This window comes from Artemia franciscana, chromosome 5 (genome assembly GCF_032884065.1).
Source record: "Artemia franciscana chromosome 5, ASM3288406v1, whole genome shotgun sequence".
NCBI lineage: Eukaryota > Metazoa > Arthropoda > Branchiopoda > Anostraca > Artemiidae > Artemia > Artemia franciscana.
The window spans coordinates 17,589,305-17,601,429 of record NC_088867.1 but is presented as its reverse complement, the minus strand read 5'-3'; positions in this window follow the sequence as shown (position 1 = coordinate 17,601,429).

The following is a 12,125-nucleotide window of genomic DNA, read 5'->3' as shown; positions in this document are numbered from 1 at the left end:
GGAGCGCCGGATCTATGTGCGCTACCACAGAGGACCCCGCCTTTTTGGCATTCATTAGGGTCACTTGGTCTTTTTTCTTGAAGACTTGCTCCTTCAAGGTTTTTCCCGTCATCTTACTTAGAATCAACTTTTCAGCCACATCGGCCTCGTCAACATTAACATCTTGGGAAGAAGTCATGCCGTTGGCAATGTTTCTAAGCTGATTGTCACCTCTGAACGGAGAAGATTCTCTGAAGTATCCGACGAGCTTCTGGGTATCGTCGAAGTCACGCTCCTTTCTACTGGAACTCATGTCGTGGTGCTGCTCACTTGTCGAGTAACCAATTTTTGTCAAATTTTGCATCAAGAGGTTGATCTCCAGGCATGCTGGTCTTGACAGAACCCAAATGGCTCTCTGCTGTTCTGTCATCCCACCTCCAGTTGTAAGACCGCCCGATGTTTTCAGACTTCTCATATACTCCTGCTCGATGACAAGATCTGCCGAGAGCCCAACCCAGCGTCGCTCTGATCTTCTAATGGTGTGACCTCCCAGTTCAAATGCTTCGAAGATTGGTGGGTGACTAGTTTGAAGCTTAGCCATCTCTTCCTGGTATATCCAGACCGACTTGACATAGAGGTTATGTCCAGATGCTGCTAGAAACGGAATCATCTCTACTGCAGATTGTAGGTGCAAATCCCACAGGCCTAGTCTCTCGGCACGTATGAACTTAAGCAGTATCCCAACCATGTCAAGATACTGAAACCAGAGCTTCGCAGTTCTCTGAGTCAGCAGGTCTTGGCGTCTCTGCTTGAGAAAGTTTTCAAGTTGCTTGAGCTGGGGATCATGACTGAGATCTTCGGGTGGGAGGTATCCATCCAGTACGTTAGCGAAGACAGTAGACATGTCTAGAGACGTCAACGTCGCTTGCTCTTCTTCGAGGAGATGACCATATATGGCCGAGCTCACGAGAATGTGAGCTCGAACAGCTCTAGAAATCGCTTTTCCAGAAAGAATGTGCAGCACTGCACCAGTCGCGTATACCAATTCCAGAACCTCTTTCAGACCAGAACCTTCCATGAGGTGTCCTATGCATCCGACGAAACTCATCATCAAATGAAAACCACCTAACTTGAGAACAATACTACTCAGCTCATTCATCGTGTCGGACTTGAGGATCTTCATAGACTTCCACCAGAGCGGCTGGTTAAATGTGAGAACGGGTGTGAATCCGTAGGTTCTGCCTTGCGAAGCTACAAAGCGCAAGGTTGAGTAAAGGCAGGATTCGTTGCTAGACGGGAGGTCAATCATGGGCAAAAACAAGACGCTTGCCTTGCTGCGAAGGTTTCCCGTTTCATGATGTATTTGGTTAGAGAAAACTGACTGCATGAATCCATTCCAGCTCGGCCTTGGGACATTCAGGAACCCGGTAGCTAACCAGAGCTGATAAAGTGAGGCATACGGGTCGTTGACATTTTTGCAAGGAATCTTCTCATATTGCACCTTTGAAAGCACTGTCTCACTTAAGCGGTAAGGGTAGATGGGATTTTTTTCTTTTTGGGCTACTTCATCTAATGAAACTTCAACTCTCGAAATGGGCGATCGGCTGTTAATGAGAGGAGGCGTGACTGTTGCTAGAAGAGCCATCCCAGGGAAAGTGTTTCTTCCGTCCATCGTGCAAACATCGTGATCTGCATTATCAGCTAATGCTGCACAGCATGTGCGGAGGTAACTCCTGCAAGGCTAGATTCATCATGGACTGATGCGCAGCGTTTAAATTTCTGGACTTCAGCATAGGAGGAGCAGAATCCATGGCTGTGTAAAGTGTCAATAAGAAATCTGGACTTTAAATGGTGATCCAGTTGCACTGCTAAGCCTAGTTGCAGTGGACAAATGAGGGCACGCGGGCGAGCTGCTTGAACGATGGAATTGCCAATGGCAAGCACTTTGAAGGAAATATCGGTTCCAACAAATATTTCATCTAAGAACACCATTAGGCTATCAGGTAGAGAGCCTTCCAGCTGTTCTCCAGAAGAAATCTGCTTTGCAGTCATATACGATTCCTTCTGTGCTGGCAGTCCTTTGATATCACTTTTGATAATCTTTGCTGCTGCTCTAATAAGCTTGATTTTCTCACTCTCTTCGTTATCGGTTTTGTCCAAGTAATAAAAATTCTGGAGTATCGCTGATGCTTTTTCTTTTAATGTCACCACGTCAGCCTTACCGTCAATAGTTGCAAATACTAGCTGGTCACTGAAATATTCCAGAAGCTTGCTCTTCAAGTACTTGTTACAGTACGGTTCAAGGTCTGTCCCATTCAAAAGCTCTCCCATTTTAACAACAAGTTCACTGACTGTATACTGTTCTTCGTCATTTTCTTCGAAAAAAGTAGCCAGCTTCAAAAACGCCTGATATCTTTCATCGTGACCTGGCCTCCACCTTTTTGGACGTTTTTTATCTGGCTCAGTATCTTCGAGTATTCCAAAAAGTTTTTGCGTCGCAAATCTGACTGGAAGGCTCTTATTTAATCGAAACATAGAAGAACAGGCTGCGTGATAAATGTCGTCAACTGCGTGCAGGTCTGACACTGCACATATTCGGCGGAAAACGTTATTTGACCAATCATCATCACGGCTTTTGCACACTGCCTTTATACTCTCTTCAAAGTCTTTAGTCCGAACCTTGTACCACTCGTGTCCTTTTCTGTGGGTAGTGTGGAGATTTATCCTTGTAGTGCAGAAAAAGCAACACTCTTGGAAGTTGAAACTTGGAGTCCGTGATCGGAGTACCACTTTTTCTGCTTCCGTCTTTTCTTGCAAGGTTCGTCGTCTCTCATTCTCAATTTTCGACAGGTATATTTTGTTTGTGAAAGTCTTTCTGCAAGCAACATGGACTTGGTTCCCTGCCTCGACAGAGATACTGGTACCTCTCGTTTTGCTAGCTTCATTGATCGCCGTAGCTCCTTTTTCTGCCAGTACCGACGATTCTGAGGTGTCTATTGAACGTTCACAAAGGGGACATAAAACTGCGGTCTCAGCCATCTAAAAAAGAGAACTGGGAATAAGTGAGCTGTCGGTGAATGTTACAACGAAAACCCTCATTCTGAACCTAAAAATTCGTGCTCCTCTTCGAAAAATACCCCGTGATCGTGTGTCGCTTGATTTTTTTTTTTTTTTTTTTTTTTTACTTCATACAAAAACAAAAACAAAACATAAAAAAGAATTAAATGATTAAACGTGATGTTTCTGTCTAATAAAAGAGCACAAAAATAATCGTTTCTTAAAAGGGAAACCATCAATAAACTACTTTTCTTTTCACGGTTCCTCATTCTCGGATTCTGGAAATATCTAAAAAATAGGCGCAAAAAACGTGAAAAAAAGGAAATTTCGCAACGGGATGGAGATTTAGATTTTTGATATGTTGTAGAGCTCTCTTTTCTGAACACAGTGGTGCAAAAATAATTTCTGTACCAATTTTTTCCTGGTTCGACCATTTTTTTCCGTATCTTTCCCCTACTATAAGCCGTGGAAAATGTTAGTCCAAGCAATTCAGGCCACTATGGTAATATGTGTCAGGCCCTTAAAACACAGAAAAAGCAGTTAAAACTCTACAAGCGAAAAAACAAAACGTGAAAAAAAGCTTATAAGGGGTAAACATAGTAAAAAAAACCATGGATTAAAGAAAGGTGAGTACCCTAGTATTCCATCCCACCAGTCTTCTAGCATCAAATTTTATCGGGCCTTTAGCAAGCAATTCCACAAGGAGGGGGGCTAGTTATTAGAGGTAAATTTAAGCCCTTTTAGGAGCCATTTCTGAGTGGCGTTAATGGAAATGTCACCCTTTCTTTGAGTCAAAGCTATGTATATTCACGCCACCGTGACAGTATGCGGCTAGCCCACTCTAGCAAGCAATTCCAGAGGGGACGGGACGGTTGTTATTAGATACAAATTTAAGCCATATTAAGATATATTTCAGGACTTTTAATGGAAACACCTCTTTTCTTTGACTGAACGTTAGATTTTACTCCCCCTCAGTCGAAAAAATTTCTTTTCGACACTAGAATCAAAATCCCCGTTTGCGTTTGTTCTGATGACTCCTTGCAATTGAGGTCAGCGCTGCACAATGTATTGATACATTGTATTAATCAGTATTATACTTCAGTACTGATTTGACATCCGACCAGTGTTCAATAGTTCAATTTTAAGCCGGATTAACTTTGGAATATATTATAACATCGAGAGTGCACATATATTTTACCGTCTCGCTGAAGAATTAAGAATTAGGACTTTTTTTCTTTCAAAAAAAAACTTGATATGGATTAAATGTACTATGATCTACTGACCTAAATTCAGGTATTTAATTACATTTCATATATCAATTATATTTTGGTCGCTAATGAGCTCTTGTCGCGTGCAAAAAGAAACCAGTTAATTTTCCCTATTGAATGTGGACTTCTAAATTAGTATAATGTCGAATGAGAAAGAAAGACTTGTGCATAAGGCTTTGCTAAATTATTTATCGCGAGCGCTCCAGGCAAATAAGATTGATAAAATTTGCGAAAATTCAGTGGGATTCTATGACAAGGATATGATTATAAAAGCTAAGGAGACTATTCGAATAGTGCCTAAGCTTCGGGACTATTCAAATACTTCGAGACGCAACTTTGCTCGCCAAAACATTGCCGAATATGAGTTAGATATGTTGAAACTGATCCAGTAATGCGATACTAACCAGATCAAATTACCGAAATTCGTAGTTTTTGATCCTACGGAGGTCCCAACTACGCCTGGTGAATTGATTTGAAGGACTTTATTGAAAGTGAGAAAAAAGTCCGTGCGGCTGAGAAACTTGCTAAATCCATGAATCAATTAGTCACTCCACCGGCCAAGCCTTCCTATGCAGTTATTCTCAAGAAGCCCCTTTAATGTCTGATTCCCATAAAGCTTATCTGGAGCATGTATGTGGAAAAAGCTAGTGGGTATATAATCGAGCTTCGTCCCAGTAGAGACGCCTGGAAAGTAGTCACAAAGGATAAAAGTGGTGCCGAACCTATTATGTCACGCATAACCAGGAATAACCCTGAAGTCGAGCCTAAACTCCAATGCCCCTTCTTTTTCGGTATTATCCGTTATGCTCCTGAAGACCTGAACCAAAATAGCGGATGTGATTTGATTGCTAACTGTTTGAAAGCAATTCAAATCCGAAACACCCGTTCGTTTAGCTTCTTTTTGAGTCTAAAGAGGACCTCGAGTCTTCCATTCGCTTTCAACCCATCATAGGGTAAGAAAGACTCCCCATTAGTATATTTCAACGCTTGCCACCCCAATGCTTCTCTTGCCAGTCATATGGCCATTTTGCGTCTGCGTTCTCAGGTACCAGAAAATGTACATGGTAACATGTAGAAATAAAGATCATTGCCTAGAAATCACGACCAGTACAAAGAAATCCAGACCAAACCGTATAAACCAAGACCGGGCACTAGAAATCATGGTAAACATCCAAGAATCAAGACCAATCCAAAGAAATCAAGGGTAACATCTATAAACAAAGACCAAAACATAAAAGTCATGACCAGACCATAGAAATTCCAAACAATTGGTAAAAATAAAGACCAAACTGAAGAAATCTCTAAAAATCAAGACCAATAAGAAATCAAGACATCAAAAGGGCACATATAAAAATCAAGTCAGATCTGAGGAAATCAAGAGGTCATTATGTATAAGTCTAGAGCACCCTCATAGAAATCGTTACCAGTGCTTAGAAATCCAGACAAACTGGCAAAAATAAAAAGATCAACATGATGAAATCCAGAACAATCCTTAGGAATCAAGCCCAATACAGAGAAATCAAGTCCGAACTCTAGAAATAATTACTGGTTCCTAGAAATCAAGACCAAACCTTACAAACCAAGAGCAAACTCTAGAAATCAAGGTCTACCTCTAAAATCAAGACCAACCCGAAAAAATCAATGGCAACATCTACAAATCAAGTTCAATACAAATACAAAATCATAACCAAGTCCTAGAAATCCAGAAGAAATCTTTTGCTAGAAATGCCATATATACAATTTCATCCGTCAGTCAACTCATATTTAAATCTTTTCTGTGCAGAAAATGTCGTTGTGAGTGTAGAACTTTTAAGGCCTTAATATAATTTTTGGATAATTTTTGTCCAATAGTCAAGGTTGGATTCACTTAAGCCTTTGCCACTTTTTCAGTCTTTTTTGTTAGAAAGAACGAAAGTTTAGGTCTTCCGATATTTGATGTGTTTTTCTTTATCAGGTGTCTTCTCGGGAACCCATTTAGCAAAATATTGAACTTCATCTTCAGGGTCATAAATTGAATGCAGGTATTTCTCACAACTGCAGTCTTCCAAGTTGAATAATCGAATATGTTATCAAATTCTGCTATTAAGAGCTTATCCGTTGGGGCATTCTCGACATAAAAAGGTTGCAAACCCAAAAAATACGTATTTCTCAGTTTTCTTCTTGTACTTTTTTATTTCTTAACCTTTTTCATTGCAGGGTCTTCTGATTTATCATAAAAACCATTGTGTCATAAAGTTTAAAGTTACAAACCATCGTTCTTATTGTTGTGAAACATATTGTATTTGAGACTCCATTTACTTCTACAAGCTTCATGACATTTTTCATCTAACGATAGGTATGCCGCTTCAAAAATGACACTGCATGAGGAATATTTCAATTGAAAAACTGTTGAAAAATATTCAATGTTAACACATTGAATCATTTTCAATACTGAAGCATGTTAATCGCTAGATCTATCAAACCATGTGCCGTTGACCATCAAAATCTGTTATTGTTATATTATAAAGGCCCCTCAGAGCCAAAACAAATCAGGTGAAATTACATTATCATGACTTGAAAATATTGGGCCATCTAACCTAGCCCCGGATACGTGCAGCCAATCTCAGCTGCTCCTTAGATTTTTCAAAGCCAGGGACACATGAGTATAAATTAAAACTGAAATATTACCATCTATTCCAATATATTTATAGATGACAGCATAACTGGATAGGTTGGGTTACACTAAGTTAACTACTTGAAGTTCATTTAGATTAAGTTAACATGGGTGGCCACGTTAAGCTAGCATAAATTAACCTAATTTAAAAGCAGTTAACTTAAGTAGTGGGGGGTTTCAGTTCCTGTGATCGCCCGTGTACCTTAAGCTAACCTATGATGTCCTTCCTTCGGGGAAAGACGCAGGTGTTATTGATTATCGGTCTATTGTTCACACGTTGTTGTTACGTAATAATTAATTGCTTACTTATGCAAATTTAAGTGTTCAAAAACCTACAGTTCAGGTCAAAAACACCCTCAAGACCTTCTTCAAGGTAATAATATAGAGGGGAGCCCCCGGATGTAAAAAACTGATCTTAGTACCCCCCCCACCACCAAGATGTTACTCCAATGTTTTGTTTATGACAGAGGTTTCTTGGCAGAGCTTACACAGGACTTTGTTTGGATTCTCAAATTTATAGTACTTCCTGCGGGCTAGATATTCACGTTTACTGCTGATAGTACACAAAGACTTTTACCGTTACACAAGACATGTAGTGATTATCAAATTTGTAACAAATATAAACGTCGGATATTTTCCCGTTACATGGATTGTTTTTTTTTCTCTTACTGGGTAATAGTCCGGATAATTCCTTTGTTCCTCCAGAGCATAAAATCTGAGTACAAAAGTATAAGCTGTTCCAAAGATTTTGCAGATTCATCACTTTGACAACTTGGGCGCACATGTCTGTTTTTGGCTTTACTCGCTTCCTTATCAAGCATTATTGATAACCCCCCATGGAGCTTGTTGTTCAAAAACTTATTTTTTCTGAACCGGACACAGAATTTTTGTAGCCCTTTCACCCTAAACACCAAGTTTTTATTTCCTTCACCTCATTCTCCCCCTTCCCTTCTTAATAGTACCTGAGAGTTTCAACTCCATTCCCTAAGCAGTTCCCAAGATGTTGTGGAAATGATATTTCAAAGACATGGATACGCATAGTGTCTTTAGATTTACCTCTGCCCCATGTTCCACCTGTCCAAGTTAAAGTTTAAAGTTAGCTTCCCCTCTCCTTACAAGACCCTCTTGAAATTTCTACTAGATACCTTAAGTCATTCCTGAGATAGTGTAAATAATTTGAAAAATCAGGGGCTCATATTTTCATTTGGTTTACTTAAGCATATGGTGTCGTTTCCAGAATAGAATCTTTGGAAACTCCCAGAATCTCGGCATAGCAAACAGTCCGTAAGAGTCTGTATGAAATACAACTGATCAAGAGTAAAGAGTTTTCGGATCATTTTCAGACTCTTGCTCCCCTTGTACTCCCAAATAAGTATGATTTTCTTGACCCAAGAACGATGCTTGTAAGTTTCAAGCTCAATTTTGGATACCCAAAATCAAACATACTCCCTTTTCTATTCAAAAAACTAGGTGTAGACAATGGGTAATTGGAACAATTAACAGCCATGCTCCAGGGACTATGGGAGCCATTTCATCCCTGGAGAAATGTTTGTTGAACATTACGATGTTGACAGTTTTAAAGCTTTTGACTATTGAAAGAAAATGAGAACAGAGGAGGGATGCTGGTCACCCTGCAATAATTTTTGACTCTTAAAGGGGCCAATAGAACTTTCAATTTTAATCAAATGAGCCCGCTTAAGACTGTAATTTTAACGGTATATTTTCAAACAGCCCTCTGGACGGTGCCCAAGAAGTATTCAATTATCTCATTTTAAAATAAAACCTTCTTTGATGGATTTAGAGAAACATGGATAAATTATACCCTCTTGAGACGAAGCAAATACTGCGGGGTGCTTAGGTTCCGAAACTAAAAGAAATCTCTTTAATTAAAACTTGCTTAATTTGTGTTAGCAGGCAAGTTAAAACAATTTGGTTTGTTTCAATGTCTGGATAAAGGGAATGATGTTTTGGGCTACTATAAAACAAAACGAAATTTTTTTGTGAAGCAATTGTACGTTTTAATAAATGAAACCAGACATTTTTTGCATATTTTCTGCATTTTTGCTGCTCAAAACCTTAACAAATAGTTAAATATTGTAAGTGAAGTAGATACATGCGTAGTTACTGCTGTTAAGTTACTGCACAGTTAATATTATTACATAGTTGTTAATATTAAGTGGATTTTTTATTTCCAAATCTCTAATGTAAAAAATGTTCATTGAGATAAGAAATGCCGGTTTAGAGTTAAGCCCCAATGAGTCGAACAAATAAATTTTCAAATAGGAATAAGTCTTTTTGATCATAGCTATCATAGCTATTTTGACCACATAGATCAGTGATCGTCATCTGAAGATAAATTCAAGCATTAAACTTAAAACGAACTATTTTATATACAAAATAAAATGATTATTTTAGGTTCATATATTGTTCCAGGTTTAATGGCTGAGAGGGTTTATTAACAGGATTCATTCAAAGTCTTGAGTTCTTTAATATTGCCTAAATGTAAGTTGAATCATTAATGAACGTAGCGCAATCATCTTCTTCTTCCGATTACAAAGAAATTTAGCCAAATTTACAGTTATATACTTGCTTGGTCTACCCTCTCCATATATACGACGTAGGTACTTTTTTGAAGACCAAACTGCCTTTCTATGAGGAACAACTTTCTTTGTTCGTCATAGAAAGGCAATATGGTCTTCCAAAAATACATACGCCCAAATGTGTCGTTCATATCCAAAGAGTTCTGTTCTCTTGACCGTCATCCCTTTAATACTGAATTTCTTTAAATGCTTATTTATTTTATTTCAACTTTTGTTATTACCTTCGTTATAAGTTATTCATTCTAAGCCTATTACAAAGAGCGGAATTCAAAACATAAGTCATTCAAGATTTGCAAACTCTAATTTTTTTTAATGGTTTCCTGTCAGATAATTTCCCTTGTGTGTGTTAATTAATGGTTTTGTTTGTCTTAAACAGGAACTAGGGCTCATTTCAGCCCTGCGATGAAAAATCTTCTGTTTGAAAGAAAGTGGGGTAAGACAATTCTTAGTCAGATCAAAGCTAATTAGATTTAGTAAGTAAGGGATATACAGACACCTTTTGAATTTTTTTTCTTTTGGCAGAGAAAATAAATACAACTCTTATAGAAAAACAATTAAAATCTCAACTTTTTGGTTGAATTATCATGACCAGGTCCTGGTTGAACTTCGTTGAAGTGAGGATTCTAGGACTGTTTAAAAAAATCTGTTTTAAAGATGAAAATAGCGACGAAGACCACACTGCCTTTCCATAACAAACAAATACAACGTAGAAACAATAGGGAAAGTTTTTTCAAGACAATGGAAATTATTTATGTAGATATTTCGGCCCTATGTCCAAGGGCCGTCTTCAGCACAATACAATACTATATATATATATAAAAGAACTTACATCAAATTATGAGAATTAAAACTGAATATAAAAACACTTATTAAAACAATTTTTTTTAAAAAAATATAGCCCTAGCATCCTTACTTCAGCGAAGTTCAACCAGGACTGGCGAAAAGAATGAAATGAAGAAATATAAACTCATTCAAACTAAAGAGAATAAAATGATTAGATGCAATTTCTTAAAGCTAATCTTGCTTGTTTAGCAGCCTGTCTCAAAGGCCTTTTCGTAGTTGGTTCAGTACTATTATAAATTGGTTTAGTAAAATATTTTGTTAGATCATTTTTAATTAAATTTGAGTATAAAGAATTTAGTGAGTATTCCCCCAAGTCCCTGTTCAAAGAAATATTTTTATTTATTTTGAGATTAATTTCAATTGATTCTCGAACCACCTGTTTTATTCCCAAATCATTACTAATGAGTGAAGAGTTTTCAAAAAGTATCATGTGGGACGGATTATTAAATATATGCCAACCTAGAGCAGAATCAAAGGAATTGTTGGAACCATTTGAAATTAAGGCCTTGTCTATGTCATTTTTATGCTGTTGTAACCTTTTGTCTAGATTCTGATGGGTCCTGCCGACATAGTATTTTCCGCAATCACAGGGTATTTGATAGACCCCTCTTTGGCGAGTAACTGGGGTCTTATCTTTACCCGAATTTAAGAAATTGATGATTTTAAAATTATTAGTAAAAACTACGTACAGATTATTTTTTGTGCAAATATTTTTTAATTTTGTTGTAATCTTTGGGATATACGGAAGATAGACAATATTTGAGGGCTTATCAATAGCCTCACATTGTGAAGTATCTTCTTCGATTTTACAAGAATGTCTTTTTATTCTACGGCTAATTATTTTATTTACAAAAGGAATGGGGTATCCATTACCAAAAAGAATATCTCTGATAAAATTTATTTCTGCATTTATATATGAATGGGAGCAAATATTTAGGGCACGATCAATGAGGGAAATTACAACTGCTCTTTTAACTTGTGGGGGGTGATTTGAATTAAAGTGAAGATATCTATTGTTTTGTGTTGGCTTTCGATATATAGTAAAATCAAGTTCATCAGCATTACGAATAATTAATACATCTAAAAACGGTAGTTTATTTTCAATTTCAACTTCAAGGGTGAACTGCAAATTTCGGTCATAAGTGTTAAGATGATCTAAGAAGCCCCGAAGTTCAGCTTCCCCATAATTCCAAAGTGAAATTACGTCATCCATATAACGACCCCAATAGACATGTTTTAGAAAATAAGAATTCAATGCCCAATTCTCAAGATTCTCGACGTAAATATTTGCTAGTAGCCCGGATAAAGGTGCCCCCATGGGTAATCCATTTTTTTGCTGATAAAAAGAATCGCGAAATTGAAAATACATAGAAAACTTATTAAAAATTTTAACAAGAGTCATTAAAACTTCACAATCAATTTAATTCAATTTAACTCTTGTTAAAATTTGTAATAAGTTTTCTATGTATTTTCAATTTCGCGATTCTTTTTATCAGCAAAAAAATGGATTACCCATGGGGGCACCTTTATCCGGGCTACTAGCAAATATTTACGTCGAGAATCTTGAGAATTGGGCATTGAATTCTTATTTTCTAAAACATGTCTATTGGGGTCGTTATATGGATGACGTAATTTCACTTTGGAATTATGGGGAAGCTGAACTTCGGGGCTTCTTAGATCATCTTAACACTTATGACCGAAATTTGCACCCTTGAAGTTGAAATT